This window comes from Rhipicephalus sanguineus, chromosome 5 (genome assembly GCF_013339695.2).
Source record: "Rhipicephalus sanguineus isolate Rsan-2018 chromosome 5, BIME_Rsan_1.4, whole genome shotgun sequence".
Lineage (NCBI taxonomy): Eukaryota > Metazoa > Arthropoda > Arachnida > Ixodida > Ixodidae > Rhipicephalus > Rhipicephalus sanguineus.
In genome coordinates this window covers 166,186,750-166,207,670 of record NC_051180.1, presented here as the reverse complement: position 1 = coordinate 166,207,670, position 20,921 = coordinate 166,186,750, and the positions used below count along the sequence as shown (strand labels likewise).

Genomic DNA, 20,921 nt, shown 5'->3' with positions numbered 1-20,921 from the left:
TTTTTATTTTTCTTCGACCACAGCCACTTCGCATCTTTCCCATTTCTGAGAGTCGCAGAGTCCGATATGAAAAGCCGCGCATCTGTCACGCAATTCCGGCGAACCTTATTACCGTGTATCCGCGTTGGTCGTAAAACCGGCCCTTCGATGATATTATTACAATAATTTTCTCCTCAACACTAGCCCTAACTTATCGCCCTGTCAGCACCTTAGTCCTGAGAAATTGTCGGACAGGCCGAAGGGCGGGTATAAATCAAAGAGCCGAGCGAACGAGCACGTGCGCCATATTATGCGAGCACAACGCCTGGAGTATTTGCTTCGCCAAGAAGGAACAACATATACTAAAGCGTGTGCACTTCAGAGTAGAGCAAATCCCTGCCATAGATCAAGCTCTTTCCCCCATATGGACCTTGCTTTTTTTCCCCGCTGCCGAAAAATCGCGCTCTCGATGTCGTCTACTTTCCTCCCGTAGGCCTCCTTCTCCACAACGCACCAAGCTGGCGGGAAAAGCATACGCTCATTTGGAGAAAAAACGAGAGAGCGGGCGCCTACCGAAAACGAGAACCGGATCGAGTCGTCCAATCAGAAAGCGGCATCGTTGGCAACGCGCGCGTCCTCTTTGGCAAAGAACGCGAAACGTAGACGCGGTCTCGCAAACCGCGGACGGGACCGGAGAGCGCGGGCCGGCGAGTTTGCGTTGGTCACTCGTTGTTCGCGAAGTTCTTGTTTTTGACGTCGTGGTGTTGGTGCATCGGTGCTGTGATCCTAGCGTGTCGTCGTCAGCTGTCGACCGCGGGGTCAGAGATCGGAGGATGCGAACCAGTGGCTCGGCGTTCGGCTAAGAGTCTTCTTGACAAGCGAGCCCGGCCGGCGACGCGTCCGTCCGTGGCTTCAAGATGGTCGCTGGCGGCGGCCGGTCGACGACGCCGTTGTTAGGAGCCGAGCGTGCTTTGGATTTCGTCTGATCCTCCGGCCGCGTCGGAGAATTTTGTGCGAGTGACGCGAGCGACACCAGCGTGCACTGCCTCGGATTACGGGTGTGCGCGGATATTTTATCTTTTCTGTTGTGTGCGCTCCGTCGGCTGCTTTTGGCGCTTACATTTGACGAAGTACAGCAACACCGTGATATTTGAACTTCGACTGGCCAGTACCTGACGCCGGCAGGTAAGCTTGCGATGTTTTATTTATTTATTTATTAAATGCAGTTAACGAGATGGCGTCTCGTACAGGGGCTCTGGCTACACCTTTGATAAAGCATAAAGGACTGATTGTTTGCTTGGTGAAGTTCATTGTGTGGCGTACAGATGTATGCTTCGATGTTTACGGATCATGTTATACCTACAATTCGTGAAACAAGCGTTGTTTTCACGATTACGCTTATTCCTAATTTTACGCCTTCTTAATTGGGTGCTTCGCTGCTCTACATGCTGCTGAGTCAAGCAGTTCTAGCGCAAACCGACGCAAGCTGCCAAGGAAACGTAAAAATATACATCCATGTTCGGGTAAAAACTTCTTTTACAGGGGGGATGTCATAGACACAAGCGCTAACTTACAGCTGAATTTTTATTATTGTGACATATATTTATGGTGGTAACCGCGCGCCTGCACTACTTCACTTCCACAAATCACGACTCCCAAAAGTGAGAACTTAGTCAGCTAACAAGATAAAGGCACCAGTTACACTCAACACTGAAAACTTGTACAGAAGTCTCAAAGAAGAACTTATGAAAGCCAAAGAAACAAACTTATCAGCGGCACTCATCGCTTTTCATTTTCTCTTTTTTTTTTTAATGCCCGGAGTTCTTGGTGTTCTATTATTGCTCGTTCTAGATCACGGGGATCGCACTGTACGTTGTCTAACCAGTCTAGTCTTGTGCGGAGAACGAGTCCTAATAGCTGGCTTACATGAAGGGTGGGCATTTCGACGTGGTGGGCGTCATGCAACCAGATTAGTAAGCGCGGCACGGACTCCAATTGGCGGGCACTTTCGGTGTAATAGCTCGCGTGCACCATAGTTGAGCTCACGCTTCGCATCTGCCATGCGGGACAGGTGCACGGATGCTTTTGCGCGAGATCATCGTACCGGGACCGTGCCCTCAATACTCTCCTTCCTTTCTTTGTGGAGGGTCTCCTAATTATTCTCGTCTAACGCACGTCTCGTAAAAGTGTTTCACGTGAGGCGATATGGGAGTGCGTTTTCCAGAGCTGCGAGCACCGCATGGGCGGTTTTCGTGTTTGATATCGCTTAGCTGAAATCTATTCATCAGGGCCCATATTCACGAAAACGTCTTACGCTAAAAATTTTCGTAAGAGAATATTTCAGCCAGTCACAATGCGGGACATATCATTAGCGAAGATGGCTGACCAATGGGAACACGCACTTACGAAACAGAAGTTTTGTGAATTCGGCCCCAGCTTTGGGGTATAGGTTTACTTAGTACATATCGATATATATATGTTATATATATAAGTGTTTGCAGTTCTTTGGGAAATCCTAGCAATTCATAAAAGGACAGCAAAGCTGCACCTAAGAATGTTCTCGCAGGCTTCTTAAGTCCCGTGAGTCTCTTCTGAGCTATGCGATGATTTCGTTGATATCCACGTAAGCGGAATAGTAAGCAATCCTATGAACTATTTTTCAAACGTTAAAATCTTTTCAGACGCCCCAGAGCAACTCATACGATGTATACGCGGGGCAGTTTCATTATGTGCATTGCACTCAGTGCTTATTGTACTCGAGGTGTTGTGCACACCTTGGGAAATCATTCGAAGCACTGTGAATGCTTCGTTGCACGCTATGCAAGCACTTCGCTATAGCTGATGTTATTTTCATACACTTCGCTATATCCGAATTCTAACACCGTTATCTGAGCTGAGTCTTTATGTCTGATGCATGTTCCTCGTGCTCGTCGCGCCGGCTCTGCGGAACTGCGTAGATTTTCGTATGGGATGCTTCTTTCTGATTGGCCGGCTGCCTCCGTTAATAATATGACCACATAATCATTGGCTGACATATGCTCGTCCGAACAGTTGTAACGTGAAAACACTTTTAATAAATACAGTACGCTTCCAAATTCGCTGTAAACGCAAAAATAAAGGCGTTATTTCCTTAAACCTCATCTAAGCTTTCGCTCAATTAGGCTAGCAAGAACGAAAAAAGAGAGAGAGAGAGAGAGAGAGAGAGAAAACTATAGAACAGGGATGCCATCGTGACTTTTTTCACTTGCGGTCGCTGTGTTGTTTACCCGCTGCTTGCACACACAGAAACGATTTCTCAGCGCCGGTATTCACAATACGGTCTTTTACTCAAGAATTCTTCGTAAGCTTCGTGAATTCGGCCCCAAGAGAGCTCCTCACATTGAACACCATGTAATCATATACGGACAAAGAATATAACAGCGTATTTGCCGCATCGACATGCGAAATCGCGCCGCATGTAAAGAGCTCGAACCCTTGCTTTCGCGAACAATCGACTCGATCAGCCTGTCATCTCATGGTCATTGCGAGCACGCGTCGACGAGGCAAATTTTACGTCCCGTGACCCCACAACTGCGCTATAACCGCGTTGGTGAACAAGCTCTATCGAAACGGACCATTCAGAATGCCGACCGCACCAGCTGATGCAGCATTTGCTGCAGGATGCAGGAATCGTAATGCGTCTTAGTTAAGAACAGTATACTTGATGCTCTGGAACCCATGTCAATTGGTGTCGAGGGTTGTTGTAGACGCTAGAAACGAAAGGACGTGCATTACTCAGCCTTAAATTTTCGCGTTTCAATCCGCGAGCACTGCACTTCTTTTAGCGCTCGCGTATTTTCTTATGCTATACAGGGTCATCATACCGTCATTGTAGAAATATTGTTACGGCGCTATATGAACATGAGCTGCGCTCCCCAAGTGATGAAGAGGACGAGTGTGCGTAAAACTCTTGCGTGTTGGGCTCTTCAGCCATCTTGCTTGGCCACCGCAACACGCATGTAAAATATTCATGACCTCTCGCCTCCGTCACATTTAGTGGAGGTGTGGGGTATACGTACGGGCAGGTTAAAAGTTAGCAGGCCACTATCTCATATAATCCTATGGCAGCGTGGCCTGGAGACTTTTGAGCACCCCTGTACCTCTTCTATTTCCTTTGTTTAGATATCTTTAGATGAGGACACGATGAAACCCTATTGATTACCGCTTGTGCACGCAAGCCGCTTCCCTTCCCGTAGTATATAGCTTACGTACGTTAGCTGCTAAACTCCCCGAGTTTGTTGCCTCCCTGTAGTGTATGGAAGGAAACAAGTTGTTTTGTCTTCGATGGCCTCCCAGCATTTCGCCTTCTCTCTCACTATATATGGCACACTTAGAGAGAGGAACGCTTCGCTTGACGGTACTGTCTGTCTGTGTGGAAGATCACATTGCGTGTATGAATCGCGCATTAAGGCCATGAAATCATTCACACACTGTGCGAGAAGTTGAAGAGAGCGTGAGGAAGGGGCAGGTCCATCAACCATGCACACTTAACGGCTCTGACTCCTCTATCGTTGAGGAACCTCGGACTCGCAGTGTTCCGCAAAACCCGCCCATTCCAACTAACTTCACCTAATGGGACTCTCAAGTGAAACATGAAATCAATTTAGGCAGATAAATTATTCTTTCAGAACTGTATTGTAATTAATTTCGTCAACACGGGTTAATTATTAGAAGAGGAAATTAGGGTCAAGGTTTCAGGTTGGAAATTCGCGCCGAAACATCGGCACGTGAACATCAGTGTGATCGACGTCGCGAATTTCAATCATTTCGCGCATTTTGGCCGCATTGGTTCGATGAAACTTTCTCAGACTTGCTACGTCAAGACATTGTGTCCCTTGGAGCACAATATAAGTCATCTTTAGCGTCAAACAATAACGTAGACGCCAGCAGACGCCGTCAAAACATATGACGTCACGGCAAGCTGGTGCGCGAACTTCAAGGCGTCGTTTCTTTTTGGGCGTTTTCTCGCTTATATCAGATTGCTTTTCGCGGTAAGAGTGGTGCTTTCGGTATTGTTTAGTTGTAATTTACTAATACGAGAAAAATCGTTTTTGTTTGTGCGTGCCTTTAAACACAATATCAGGGCACTGGTATAGCTATCCCGTGTATGCCGTAGTATCCGCAGAATGGAAGTAGTTGAAACATTTCATGGTAGAAGGCTTTAGAAGCCGGAGGGGGGGGGGAGTTGGAAGAAAGAGAAGGCGATTCAGAGCACCAATGACGATTGTTGCGGTAGTGGAGGGCACCGGAAATTTCGACCATCTGGGGTTTGTTTAAACGTGCAGCTAAATCTAAGCACACTGGCCTCAATACATTTTCGCCTCCATCGAAAAGGCGGCCGCCGCGGCCGGGATTGGATCCCGCGACCTGCGGGTCGGCTCAGCAGTCGAGCACCATAACCACTAGATCACCGTGGCGGATTGATTCAGAGTACCAAGTACTCTACTGTCATAGAGCAGTCCGTATGCTTTGCATTTCTCCGGTTTCCTAGTCCGGGAATCCAGTCGCCCTCGTCAAGATCCAGAGTACGTGCTTTGTGCATTCTCCCACTTGATGTCGTTAGTCATCGCCCCAGCAATAATACGCTCTGTTATCGTCACCAAACGCTCCAGCACACTGCGGCCTTCATGCACGGGAATTGCGCTGAACAAATACGCAGCCGAGGTCCACAAGATGGCACGAAGCAATTACCTGTAATTAAGCAGGCCATACATGGATTAAATCGCTGCAGCTGGTGCCGTGTTCGATCGTATGGCTCTGTGCCTCAGCTGCATATAGCTCCCTTGTCCACCTTGGCGGGTCGTGCTAATTACGTGACTGCATGCATCGACAATCGTTAGGGCGCGTACTTGGAAAGTGGTACCTGCTGATGGCTATTTAACAACGCTGGAGCTTTGTTTTTGCTTTCTTTTTCTCGTTTTAGCGCGTGATTGGCCTAGAGGTGTGCACGGGCCGTATTTCCGAGCCCGAGCCCGGCCCGGGCCCGCTGACTTTGTCGAAGGCCCGCCCGAGCCCGACGGCAAAGGGCTGCGAGACCGCCCGGCCCGGCCCGACGTACGAAAACACAATCCCGGGCCCGGCCCGGCCCGGCTTTTTGAAGGTTCGCCGCAAAAACAAAACATCGTTTTCCGGTAATTTGGCATTTTATTGAGCATGTCAAATATGATCAAACGACACAGGACGAACAGTCTCTATTACACAGATTACAAATTACAAGTAGACGGCCTCATGCCAGCAACAATGGAGTTCGCTCACCAAAGCCGTCACGTGTATGGGTTATGCCCATGCAAGCGTCAGCTTGCACGAAGGCGATCTACGTGGGGTCGCTCGTCGCTGTCGCGTGCATTTTCACTCATATGGGATTTGGCCTTGAATCTAACGCGAACAGTCGCGTGGTGCCGTCACTAGCTCAGGTGGTGTTACTCCTATGTTTGTCGGAGTGCAACAGAGGCACTGCTTTACCTGCTCTCCTTTTGTTTAAAGTAGCGAATGGAAAGGAAAAGCGGTAAAGGGCGGTTGCGGAAGAGGCGCTGTATGCGTGCTGGAAAACAATTCCCGCTCATTCTCTATATTTCGGGCTTGAGTCGGGCTTTGCGCCGGGCCCGAACCCGGCCCGACAAAACTCCAAATAGCCCGAGCCCGGCCCGGCCCGAGGTGAAAATACGTCGGCCCGCCCGAGCCCGGCCCGCGGGCCGGGTCGGGCTCGGGCTTTCGGGCTACCCGGAGCCCGTGCACACCTTTAGATTGGCCTTCATTAATTTCCTAGTATTGTCCATAAGACATTCCGGTCTTGACATCTATTATTGATAAAGGCTCGGATGAGATACAGAGGGGGGGGGGGATGTGGGTGTTGTTGTGGACTCATACAGACCATTCTGCTGCCTTCAGTCTTTTGTCGATACATAAACCACAGACGTGTTTTGTACAGTCAGTATGGCTGAAAGCGCGAAGCCGTTTCTACATTACAAACAGGCTACTTGAAGCTCGTAGACGACTGGCGTGTGTGATTTCATTACCGACTGGTCGTGACTCGTGAATGATCGAAAATGGAGTCAAGAAATAGGAATCCGATTCCTTCACTTTCTGTACCTAATCGCGTCCACTTCTCCGGTCTATCGCGAGCACATTCAACTCTGGTGTGGTCGGCCAACCTTGAGCATCTACCGGCGGCCGACGACCGTGGACGCGTCACGGTCGGAGCTGTGCTCGTTGTAGCAGTACTGCCTGTCCTCGGCGGCGGTACCGGCTAGCCCCGCAGTTCGCAGCCGAACAAGTGGCACAGCACGGCGAGGGAACTGGGTTATCCGCGAACGCGGGCACGATACCGTTGCTCATATGCGCGTTGTGCACGTCGGCTGCCGCTTCGGGCAAGAGCGTGGCCTCAACAAGACTGCGGTGGCGATCCGCTGCTTGCTGCCGTTGCCCAGCACTGGCAGCCGTTCCTAATCGCTCCCGTCTTTCTCCTTGTGTCCGTGCACTCCCGCGGCGCGCGCGCGCACGCTTGTTGTGCGCCAAGGTGGCGACTCCCTCTCTCTCTCACACACACAAGCGGCCCGTGTCGTTACCTGGTGCGGCTTGATCGATGGCGCCTCGGGCCTTGTTCGGAGCTCCCGTACGGCTCGGCGTCGCCTTTTGTTTTCCGTATCCGCACCACGGTGTACTAGCCGTTTAAGCTCACGCTGTGCCCTCGACCGCTGCAGCCGTTGTGCTCGGCATCTTAAACATCGGCCCTCCGAAGTGGTGTTGTAGGTCAAGGCGTGTAGTGCAGGCTTTTTATTGTGAGATTGCAGGGCAGGTGGTAAAATTAATTGTTTTTTTCTTCGTCAGTATCTCCAGGTAGCACTCGTACTATACCGCAGCGGTGGTCAAGTGTTGAGAGCGTCCGCGCCTTATGTGGAGGGTACTGAGTTCGATTCCCAATGCCGCTGGACACCAACGGCTTTCTCTAACGGGAATAGAGATATCTAAGCATGGCGCTCGTTGGTTTGGTTACCCAAGTCCACAGATACTGAATATTGCAACATTCATAGAGCGACCAACTTGTACGGACGTCGGTCTCGGTTTGGGTCGCGGTACCTGGACGAGTTTTTCGTCAGAACAAGCTTTCTTTCTGGTAAATCTTTTTGTATTTTCGTGCTATATAACAGGTGGTTGTCAATTTTTCTTTTCATCTCGAGAAGGTTGTCTTTCCTTTCCTCCCTCTTCACTCACATTCTGTATCCGCCGCCCACTCATGCTCCAATGAAGACATCACTGTCGTCCGTCTCAGTCGACGATACTTGCTCGAAATATGTAGTCAGAAGCGGGGTTGCAGAGTCGCCGACAGCGTGCGTTATACAATGGGCCATTTTCGCGTCGTCGTCGACCGTCTAGCCAGCGGTCATGTGGGTCACGTGCGCTGGTCTCGCCGGAGGCATTGCGTCCACTGTTGCGGTCGGTATACACGATCCGTGCGGTGTCCTCGAAACGATCGATGCTCGAGTACGTGCCGCAGTCATCAAGTCATCATAATTCCGTTATTTATTGTGCCTCCATCGGGGGAGGGGAATCTGCGGTACATTTAAGGGCGCAATAACCCGCCAACACGCGCTGACAGTAATTGGGCCCAGCAGAATAACCTGATATATCGTTGTAATTATAACGGGTTGGTCGAGCTTACGGCGTTGCATTGTGCCGCTTCGCGATGAGCCCAAGTTGCCCCTGTATGCCCTTCGCTGAGCATTTAACGGAATTTTCTTGAAATCTGTTCATTTCTTTTTTTTTTTTTCTGTTCGAACTGGACGTCGCCGCCGAACGGAACGTTGTAGCAGAGCAGACCCTCCTATATTGCGCCTTTTCCTCTGCTGGTAGCGTCGCATCTGTGCGCCGTTTGATGAGAGCAACTATTCAGACTTGCCTCTGAAACAACCTGGTTGTTTAGTTTATTGGTACGGGTTAACTCAATAACAAGATCACACGTAGAAGAGGAAGCTTTGAGGAAATGTACTTATATCGCTAAACACGAGGTGCTATTATCGTCCGCGTGTGTGCGTGTTCTCACGTTCTTTTGTCTCTTCCGGCTCTTGGTAAGGCTCTGTGCTCTGAGATTAACAATATAAGGCACCGTGTGCGCTGTGCTCATGCGCACTTGCGTTCTGATTGGACGCGGACGGAAAGTCGAAAACGAGGCTATAGATAGTGAACCACATGTAGTTATAGTATATAGCAAGGACTTCGATGGAGGCTATACATATGCTATATATCTATAGAGGTCCCGTGTGCTTAGACTTAGGTGCACGTTAAAGAACCCCAGGTGCTCGAAATTTCCAGAGCCCTCCACTACTGCGTCTCTCATAATCATATCGTGGTTTTGGGGCGTAAAACCCTAACGATTATTATTATGATCAGTGCCTCTCCCATCGATTTACGATTACCCTATGTCTCGCGCCCGTTGCGGTCACACGGTTTCTGCTAGTTTATTAGTTTTTCAGCTAAATTTCCTACATAAATCGCTGTAATAGTCGATCAGCGAGCGCTCGCTCAATACATGACAACGTCTCTGCTCACAGAGTCGCAGCAGCATCCGAACTGTCAGCACATGGATATGCATCTCAGGCAGCAGCGGGGACTGCAGCGTTGAATCTGAACCGATGCCCTCGGCGGATCACGAGGATCCGTGCGCGAACGAGCCATGGCCGATCGCGTCCTTCCTCTCAGATCGTTGCGTGCTCGGCGAGCGTTCTACATACAAAGGGAAGGGACGACGGCCCGAACTCGCTCCTCGGAGAAATAAAGCCGAGGCGCTATAAAAGGAAGACAGAGGTACCGCGCGCATAACGGTCCACCCCAGGCCCCCCCTCGCTTGAAAAAGGATGGCGACTCTGCTGCACACAAAGGGCCCCGAGAGGAGGCGGAAAACAAGCGCGAACCACGAGGAGGAGCAGCTGCTGTTTGTGTGGCCCCCTCGAGACTCGCTCACGTGCGGGCATCCCGTCCCGTGTGCTGGCCTGTTGTTGTTGTAAGGACCCGCGGGGGTCGAACTTTAGACCGTCGTGGCCTGCTTACTACGGGACTTCCCTCTTCTCGTACGCAGCGCTGCGTCTTCGAAGTGAACCCGCATGCGTATAAAAATGTGCGTGTGGCTTCGTGCCGCCCGGAGTGCTGCGCGTGCTGCGTCTTGCCTGACGCGCTAATTTGGCGTGCCTATTCAGAGATATCTGACCGTAACGTGATGGCGGCATAAACCTTCCGTAGTGTCAATCGCCCCCTCCCTCCTCCCCACCGCCTTTGCCCTGTGCCTTCTAGGAACACTGCAGGCAGAGCTCTCATTGGTGTAGTCTCATGTTTACGTTACTCTGTGGCAGGCACAGAATACTAGAAGAAACGAAACTCAGTAAACTCTATCTTTTTTTTTTTTTGCTTTCTGGGGAAAACAGAGGAGAAACACAATTCACTTGTCGTGTTTCTCTTGCCTATTCCTTTAACTTCTTTATTCTAGGGTTGTAGAATCGTAATTCAGTAAAGCAGGTTAAGAAATGCCTATCTTAATGGCATCCCTTCACATATTGCATCTGTAATTATGAGTTGTAAATGTCACAACGCAATAACGCTCGTAGCAGACGTGATCTGCGTGTGTGCAAGCCACAGGCGTTGCCCACTAACTGGCCACGGGTGACGCTTTGTTCTTCGTGCGTATACGTAGCGCGCTGAAACCTGCGGGACCACTGAGAGTCATGCCTTTAATCCCGCACGGGTGTGTGCAAGGCCCCGTGACATTGATTTAGGCACAATTCTCTCTGTTTAGCGACGGGGGCAGATGGAAGTTGCTCGTGGAAGGGTTCATACCCTCCGGGCTTCGCCGCTTGCATTCTCGTTACCGTCGCTGATTGTCGTCCGTCTTGTCCCGTACGTACGCAGCGTTGGTATAAGAAAACGAGTTGGCCGAGAAAGTGGCGTGGAATGTCGATTGACCGAGAGACATTGTGCAAAGAAGGCCATTACCACCTTCGTCCACGCCGTAAAGTTTGTCCAGAGTCCGAAGCCGTCCGCCACAAAGGACGAGGTCCGTTCAGCACTTCTCCGCCGTCGTCGCGCGGCGCGGAGTCGTCGACCCTCGGGCCGTCGCGCAATTGTGCGCCGCCGGCTCAACGCCCGTCGCGTTGACCTTTACCACTCGTCTCCTCTCGAGGCACGACCGCAACCCGTGTGTTTGTTTTATCCGTGCCCGACTCCTATACAGACGTCACGACTCCCCACCCCTTCCATCCCCGTCGCGACGTTGTCTGCCTGCGTGCCCTTGCGCGTCTCCGTCGTGAGCGGTCTCCTCACGTGGTCTCCCAAGAGTCCACGCGGACTATTTCGACAGAAAAAAAAAGAAAAGAAAACAGCATCAGAGAGATACGGAATGGGCAGACGACCCCAGAAGATGACCGCCCGCCCGCGGCTAAAGTAAGCAAGCCCCGCGCACTGTACTCGCATTCTGCCCCATCGTTTTCGTTTCCGCGGACCTCTCCCCGCTGAGCCCGTATCCACCTCCTTCCATTCTCGAGGCGGCGGCTCCCCCGCGTGTGTGTTTTGCCGCTTTCCGTGGAAGACACGACGCCGAGAAGGGGTCAGAGGTCTTTCTAGCCCCGTAGGTTTATGCTTACGCGTACGGTTTCGCTTCGTTTGTTTGTTCGCTCGTTGGCCGACGCGGCCTTTTTCTCTTCTTCACCTGCCTCCAGATTGTTCTGGATATTTCTCCGCTCGCTTCCTTCCTCGACTCGCCCGCGTGTCGTACGCACCGCGGAACGCATGCGGGCCGCACGGCTTCACAGAACAACCCGGAAGAGAAAACGCAGAAAATCGAGAAAAGAAAGGAAAGACCGCGGTCGTCCTCCTCCAAGTTTTGATTGATGACCACGGCCGATGTGTTGTACCTGGACTTTCTTTCTTTCCTTTCTTGTTTTTCTTTGTGCTCCCTGCTGCCATCGCCGTGTCCATATACCGCGCCGTACCTTTTTTTCTGGAGCCGTCGTGTATATGGTTAGTTCTCCGGTGCATAGCGTCCGTGCTTGGAACGTCAAGGTCATGACCTTCGGATTGGAGTATCCGGAGTAAGGCCGGGAAAGAAGCAAATAAAGAACGAGAATCGGAACGTCTCTAAGAGAGCGTGCGCTATGGGATGTAATACAGTGACGACCACCCGTCGCTCTCGGAGCACCCGTTGCGCGGAAGCTGCTGGATTGCGAGATGCGTGGTCGAGATTGCGCTCGTTTTCGCGCGGTCGGCTTCTTTCTTTCGTGGCACTTTGCGGCGGCGAGTGATTGGCAGTCGCTCCTTCTTCCATCGCGGCTTCCGAATCAGTGTCCAATGTTTTGCATACGTAGTCTATAGTTGTTTGTCTGTGTGTGTTTTCGTTCGCGCTGAGCTAACCGGGCTTGTGAATCCCATATAGGCATTGTTCGGACGGGGTGCGGTTTGAGTTTTCGAAGAAAGAAACCAAATAAATAAACGTTAACACGCACCGAATCTCTTACGAATGGTTGTCATGAACAAGAATGCTAGGGTAATGTCTTTATTTAATAAAGAAGTGGTGGCAAGCGAAGCTTGGCGTGGGAATTTGGCTGACATGTGCGATTCCTGATATAGACACACGAAATATTTCAATGAAGCGCCCATAGAAAGTTTACTGCATCCCAATAGTTTTTTTTTTTTCAATAGTTTTCTTTTTTGAAGCATACGAATGCGGTAGAACGCATTCGTATGCTTCAGTTCACATTGGACAAGCGTGGGCGTGTGGCCCAGTGTTCAAGCCACTCGCTATCGTTCCGGGGGGACCCGGTTTCAAACCCCAGCCCTGGAAAGAAAGTTCATTTTGTTTTATTTATTATTTCTCTGGTTCGTGCCAGCTGTGGTTAAGGAGAGTTTCGTGGAACACCATCACCAGCTACACAGGTCTGTCAATACAAGCATCGCTTGAAAATTCCCGTGGCAATGCTGCTTGAAGTCCATGCATCAGACAGTCCTGACGTCGTCGATTTTGAGCTCTGATGTAACGGACTTTGGTGGCACTTATTCGGGTCTACATATATAGTTTATCGTTTTATTTTTCAGTTTTAGTTATTTACTTGAAGGTCGATAGTTCATTCCTTTTCTGGCGAGGCAGTAAATTAATTTCATTAATTCATTTCGTGCAGTAAATTACTAGCAAACGACATTATGAGTCAAATGTAGCTCTGATGCAATACAAGTCGGTTCACTTGATCGTCCATTTATCGGCGTCTTGAAATGATCATTGCCTCATGAACTTCCTCATGAACTTCCTCATTTTGATATCAGATTATCTTAATCCCGCTCTTCGCGCTATCGTGTGCCGTGCTTCTAGTTCGAGTTTAATGAACGTTGTCAACATGTTTAATCCTGTGTAAAGAACATTTAGCCTGTTGTTGTTGAAGAATTTTGTAGGGTTTTCCGTGTGTTGCAGTTGAGTCATGGTGGCTCTTCCTACACATTTTTACGCTTGTAACTACAGCTTAGGTAAGTACACACCTCCTTGCGTCGTGTCATCAATGTGTCCGGGCTGCTCAAATTCTAATATGATGTTGAACTTTTCCAAACAGTATACATAGATGTTTATTTTCTCTTGGAATCAATCTTTCAAAGAAAATGAAGGCGAGAGACTTGAACAGCGTGTGAAACTATGTTAAAAGTTAAATGCTTTCGGAACTCGGTGTAACACGATGACTATGAGTTAATAACAATAATAATAATAATTAAAAAACTTATGCACTCGCCTAAGACGACTCGAATGCAAAAAGCCATCTTCTTCTTCTGCGTCTTTTCCTTCCCTGTCGATGTATTGATCCTCCCCTTGCCCACTTGCGAAACCTTTCTGCACCTAACGTGGTTTTGCACTGCCTCCAGGATCGGAGGCATTGTAGGCTTTCTGCGCCTCACCTGTTTTGCACTGCCTCCGTGATCGGCCCACCTTTGACCGAGCGACGATGTCATGCGGTGAGGCTATCCTGTGACGTCATGATGACGACATAGTGACGTAACAATTTTCGCGGTCTGTGACGCCATATGGTGACGGCACCGCGTGATGCTGATTCTTTGCATAACTCGTGTTGACGCCGCCGACGGCCAATTTTCGCGTTTGATGAGGCGTCTGAGGCTCTCGCCTTAAAATAACACGAAACGTTCGAGGTAGCGATCCTCACGCTCGTGAAATAAACGACGCGGCTTCGCTCTCGCCTTTCCCCCTCTGTCCGCATGCCGGCAAGGCCTCGAGGGGGGTTTCCGCAGAGCAATGGAGGCGGCATCATTTGCCGATTCACTCGCCGCCGCTTTCCTGTTTCACGATTGCTGCGAGGGAAGTCGTCGACCGTCGTAGCTTCCGTCAATATAACCCGGGCGTCGAAGAAAGAGAGTTCGATTACGTTCCATCAAAAGCGCCCCTTCATTTTCCTAGAGGAGAGCATGTGCTTGCATATATATGATAGAGCTATTCGTTTCCGTTACCTTTGAATGCCATACGCCGCTTGCAGCTGGATTTGGTTCATAAGAGGGTTTTCTTTATTAGCCAGGTTTATAGTGCGCGAAAAAGAGGCACGTATGGCGGAAATACGAAATGGCTTTGCGGGGGAAGTACATGGTGAGACTGCTCTCGCTGCAGCGCATACCCGGAACAGTGACTTTCCAGGTATTGTAGGATTAGCGAGAGCAGAAAGAGTCCTGCTGCAATTAACGCCATTGCCAGATAGACGCCGGAAATGAAGTGCTTGGGAAATTACAAAATAGAAAAAAGTGACCAAGAAAGCAGATCCGTCAGATGTAATTTGCTTTCGAAAAATATAAATAGTATGCAGTCTCGCATGGGACAGGTGCACTTTGGATTTCTGCGTTTCTAAGATATATAGAGTACGAGAGTTGAAAACAAATCCAGGGCAAGCTTGCATAACGGAGCTTTTTTCAATGCGTTGCTCTTGTATGTTTTTTTTTTGTCTTTTGTCAATTTTTTAGCCGTGTCGTCTCTACAGAAGAATTTTTTTTAACCATTCTTGGACGCCGGCGGCTCGCGAGAACCACGAGGAATGCGACCGCCTTGATCGGGAATCGAACCAGCGTCGTTGAGCTTAGCAGTGCGACGCTGTACGTGCTAAGCTACTAGGCGGGACTCGCCCTTGAAGAATGAGCCTGTCCAACTTCAACATTTGAGTCGTTAAAAATTGAAATCTCTTGGTCAGGGTCAAACTTGGTTCTTTCATTCAACTTATTCCCCAACCAGGCTGGCCTCTGTCGAATGCTCATTGGTGTGGCTTTTTAAGTTTGTTGCTGCAACGTATCGGTGAATTGAAGCAGACAAAGACGCAGGGACAGAAGAACGTCTGCCTAAACGACCTTGTAATGCCAAGGAAGCCCAACGGCGAGGTCCTTGAAACGCGCGTGTTGTGGTTGTGCACCGTTCCCCATCAGTCTTGGTATTTGCTTTGCTTCGAACCCTTCATCAGCGGGGAAGGCTGCCGCCGCCAGTCGCATCCTTCTTCCGGAACTAAGTGGGGCCCCTCCCCCTTTCCTCTTCTTCTTCCGGGCGGCTGTTTTTCCGCGGATTAGTGCCGCCGGGGAGTCGGCTTTCGTCAAAGCCGAAGAGCTGTCGCTGCAAGACGCCGCCCGTCGGCTCGTTTGTCTCCGTTGGTCTCGCCGATCTCTGTCGGCTGCGCCGGGGAACGCCTCGCGCTCGAGTGCCTCGCTTGGGGGAACCACGCTTATTCTTCCCGGAAAGAAAGAGAATACCATAAGACCCGGCGAAACGTTTCAAGTGGACGGCTTTGTCGCGGCGGTCCCTTTAATGTGGCTCCCTAGAAAGAAAGAGGGTAAGGGGGCGAGGAAAACGCGTAAAAATGCGGGATGCGAGTGACACTGCCCTTCCACCTGCGCGAAGAGGCAGGTGTTGGCGGAGAATGTTAGTACTTTACTGTTATGCGATCAAATGTAACGGTGGCGTGGCAGGCGATTGTTATCACCCGAAGTTTTCCGTGGTTTCCGGTTGACGTAAGCGCGTGCTCTATTTAGGGTATAGTCTGCGATAACTGTTGGGTTGCTGTTCCCCGCGCTTGTCCTTACCCCATTGTCGAATTACCTTTAAGCCAGGCAACAAATCAGGCTGACCTCTCCGGGATTTTCATTAAAGATTATTATCTCTCTCTCCTGCTGGCGTTATAAAGTATCTCCTTTAGATAGTATATGGTTTAGTGTCGAGGATCTGGCCTTGTTCTTTATTTTCCTTCTTTATTTTCTTTTCTTTTTTCAGATTATTCCGCGGCTTCTAACGACAACAACGAAAGAATGCTGGAGACACGCCCGCAGCTTTTCCATAATTAATAATAATTGTTGTCGCTTAACGTCCCGAAACCACGAGATGAATAAGAGGGACACCGTAGTGGAGGGCTGCGGAAACTTCGACCATCTGGGGTTGTATGACGCGCACCGAAATCTTAGTACACTGGTCTCAAGCAATTTCGCCTCCATCGAAAATGCGGCCGCCGCGGCCGGGATTCGATCCCGCGCCCTTCGGGTCAGCAGTCGAGCACCATAACCATGCACTATACCACCGCGGCGCGTCATCGCAGCTTTTCGGCATCCTAAAAAATGCACCTATGTCTTCGAGGAGTTGCTTTCATTTCGATATCATTAATTGCTGTTTGATTTATTCAAGAGGCGAGCCGCCTGGCTGCAGCGGTCGGTGCCCTGCGGGCTCTCGTCCTTATGTAAGGTGACGGCAATGGTCGAGGCTAACTCAGCGCCAACGACCGTTAAAGATTGAATGGCGAGACTGTGGCGAGACTCTCGTCTTTTCGATTTCTATCGAAACGCTGGGAAGCCCTCGAGAAAACTCTCACGCACGCGGACTTTCGACGCGCTCAGCGGCGCGTGTTTTATGTGCGCTCACGTGTGTGCATATCGGCGAGCTGCTTCGATGCGTGCGCAGTGGTGGCGAGAGGTAGAGAATCCTTTTGTTCACTCGCCCCCGAGTGGGCTCTGCTGCCGTTTGGCCACTCTTCGGCGAGCACCGCCGCCATGCATGGCCGACCACGTGCGTGTACGCGGTGGCTTCCGACGCGTCGGGGCCTCCTGCTGCTTTTGATTTCCGCTGCACTACTTCAGTTCGGGAAACACGTTGCCGCAGCGTTAGGTGTTCGGATGCCGTGCCGGTGTTTGCACTAAGAGTGCCCTGGCGAGACACGAGCGAGCGCTGTTCAACCACTCTTTTTTTTAGGCGACAACCAGGGTTGTCAGGTCGAAAATAGAAAAAATAGCCAAGAAATCGGAAAAGCTATAGCCACAAAGTAGCCGACTTGAGCCAAGAGCAGTAAAAGTAACCAAAAGTAGCCACACGTGTGTGAAAGCAACTGTGACGTTGTAGTTTAAATGTCTAAATTTAAGAGCCTCTTAGTGTAAATGTACAGCAAGAACCCTTCAAGATCATAATAGCTGAGATTAAAGCATAAGCTGTTGACTAGCAATCATTTCGTGCAGGATGACGAAGTTTCTTGCACTGTTGCATTAATGACACTTTTTTCACAAACCTTGCGTCACTTTTCTTAAAAGGACTAGAAGTATACCAGCCTTGTGGCGACAAGGAAAATGAATACCGCATGAGTACGCTCAAAATCACAGTTGTTGTGACTAAAGCATGAATTGTAGCCAGTTTCGCAATTGTTTTTTGTGTGAAGACGAAGTCCGAGCAAATAATGTCACCAAGTCGCAGTCCGTATAATAAATTGAATTGACATAAGCAGTTCGTCAGATATCAGTTTTCTAATCTCGATGAGCGCAGCTCGTCCTGTACGCGGAGGGCTTTCGATCGCCCTGTTCACTTGCAATTAAAGTTTAAAGTCGCGTTCAGCAATAGGTGGTCTTCAAAATCAGGCCCCATGCAAGTTTTCCCCCCGAAACCCACCATGAGTCCAAAGATCTTGTCTTTTATGTAATGCAGGTGCCAAATTAAATTCAATTTTGGGAGCTGGGAACACACCTCTGTTGTCATGTTTTGACACCTTATACTCGAACGCCAGCGGCTGCGACGTCACAAGATATTGATAATTTGGTTAAAGTCAAAGGAATAAGAAACTATCCAAGTAGCCAAGACGTTTCTTGTGCCGCTCCTGCCTAAAAAAGTAGCCAAATTGGTGCAAAGTATCCAAATTTGTCAACCCTAGCGGCAACAGCCGCCGATACATAGCGAGCATCGACTCCGATTTAACACTAATCTCTCATTCTAACGAAGTCGCTTTATGCGAAATGTTGCTTTGTATAAAGTCTGAATTATACTGAAATATTCAGTGCAGTAGCACCGCGGTTTCCACTTGTGTTTAGCTTGTCATTTCAGTAACACACAATGGCTGAATACATTTCGTTACTGCTATAGTTATCCTGTATTTGCCTGGTCGATCTCTGGACAGCCACATGACGCCACCGATCTTGCCGCTCAAGCACACCGGTAACCCGATAGTTCGCAAACGCTATAGATGGCTTTCGGACTAACTGAAGTTCTTTTTAGGCAAAGGCCATTTACAAACGCCAGAATACTGGATAGGCTTGAACTCTGTACAAGGTGGTGGACCAGTTGCAAACAGTTCTTGGGAACAAAAAGATTTGTGACTTGGACAAAATTTGTTCGTATGATTTTTTTTTTTTTTGTAAAATTTGGTTGTATGTGGTACAGCCGCATCCTCGTAGCGTTCACGCTTCATATCTTTTGGGCAAGTTTACAGTGTCCAGCTGTATGTATACATCTCTGAGGAGACCGCTCACAGATATATGCGTCGTGCCAAATTTACGGCCCCGTGAGATATCCCGTCGCGCGGAACAGCGGCTTCACACACAATAAATCAGTTGTGCGGGATTAACGTGAACGCGCTCCATGTGACTTAGCATGGCACTATACTCTCCTCGACGGAAGCTGCCATTTTAAGTGGGCCTCTGATTGTTACCCTTGAGCGTATCGGTCGTTGCCCACGAGAAGCAGTTGTGTGTATTTTTATTACTCTTTACCTGTTCGTTTCGCGCATACAGCTCACACGCCCGGATGACACGAAGGGTCAGCTGATCGCGTGTTTATACGTGGCGCGATGGCGTGCGTCCAGCGTGTGTTTCCTTTTGTAGCGCCTGCCTGTATCACTTCCTGGGTTCCCGTGTCAGGTGTGAGACGAGGCGTGTGTGTGGACCTGTGGACTCGACTGCGGGGCATGCCGTTGGCACGCAGCGTGCACCCGTATGTATACACTTTGTGGGATTCATGCTCTCTCAGTGAGTATATAATATAGCCCGTAGCCTGCGTGATGAAAGACGAGCCTGTATACATGTTCCGGGTAGCGGTCACGTGCTGCGTTTGCCCTATAGCGATGAGGGATTTAAGCGTAGTTCCTTTGGGCCCACAAGTGCTTATATAGAAGAGGTGAACGAAGGGATGTGAGATTTACCAGAAATATAATGATCCGCCTCAGGTAGAATAATACGTACGGGGCAAAATATACATGTAAGCGAAATGCTTAGGGACTGTTGGATAATATTGCCACGCCTGTTTTATTTGGATCTATTCGGATTTCACCCGCAAAGACTGTTAGCAACGCTCGGCGCAGACCTCGCTACGATGTTTGAGAAGCTTCGCAATTGTATAAGATCATTCTGTTCAGATTGCGCATAGGGCTCGAATAGTCTAGTTTATTCGACAGCTTACGCGGCCACCAGCGAAGCTTCGATAGCACATGCCTAAAAGCCGACGCGCTTTTCCGCTTGGCAGATTATCCGACGACCGACGACAGTGCTTGCCGCTATCAGTGTACAGCGTGTATTGCTTGTACGCTAACTTTTCGTTTCCATGGGCACAAGTTCGCCCGAACAAAGAATTTTGTCTTGAACACGCCGACTGCTGCATTCGTCAACGTCACGACCACGTGACAATGTTAACATAGTAAAACGACGGGGAACAACATACCGACCAAAGCATTTACTGTAGTATTTAAATGTTTCACTTCAGTGCGGGTGCGTAAAAGAAGTCCACTGTATAATGTGAACAAGGTCAGTATATTGTGTCGGTCGGCTATACATCTAAGCGGGTATAGAAATTCCACAACAGCAATTCTCTTATCTGATCGTCCGCCGCCCTAAAAACTGTTCTTTTTTTATTGGCGCTGTAGTGCTGGCAGTATGGTTAGGTGCAGGCTTTTTTCTGAAACGTTGTCTTTCTTTGGTGTGTAATCCTGTCGTCGCTGTGATGAAGATGTCACGGCAAAAAGACTGCAATAGGAAGTGTGTAGTGCTGAGGTATACGCAGTTTCGGAATAGCGAGATGTGCACGAAAAACGAGACCGACAAAGTATAAGTTTAAGTTCACTGATATGTTACGTTCAGCCGGGTTTTCGTTTTGTAATGTATAGTGGTGATGTGGCAGGATTCTGACGTGCCACTCAGTCACTGTGCTTCTCGTTGTTGGACTAGGGCACGGAGAGCTCGTTTCTGACTAAGAACTATAGCGCTAAAAACAATAAGGAAAAAAAAAAACATGACACGAGCGGATGGGTGTTTCCTTTCTTTTTCCTTTTCGTTCTTTGTTTCTCGCTCTGTTCTTCGTCGAAAAGGGTAACACTTCGACCAACATTCAGTACGTATTTGTGAACTCCTTGAGTTATGGCGTTCCAGACCGTTAATCAGTTAAAACCCTGTGACAGCACGCTATCGTTCGTGGTGTGCTCGCTGTACTTTTGCCGAAAACTCTGCATGGTAAAACGCGTGAGTGCGGAACGCGCACGAATTTTCCACTCCGGCAATTGTTATAACTTTCGCTCAGCTTCGAATATGAGCTGAGGTTAATGTAAGCTTTCCATACACACCCATCTGGAGTTCATTAGCATAAATTCCGCTTCCACTTGCAGCGATCGAGA

General features: G+C 49.4%; 1 protein-coding gene across 1 annotated transcript in view; it reads left to right on the top strand.

Annotated features, from left to right (window-relative positions):
• The first annotated feature begins 642 nt into the window (after positions 1-642).
• LOC119394408 (vang-like protein 2) overlaps positions 643-20,921 on the top strand; it is a 156,292-nt gene continuing 136,013 nt past the window's right edge. Inside the window, exon 1 of the mRNA XM_037661705.2 lies at positions 643-1,164. The gene's annotated coding sequence lies outside the window, so the exon portion shown is untranslated. The remainder of the gene's footprint in view (positions 1,165-20,921) is intronic.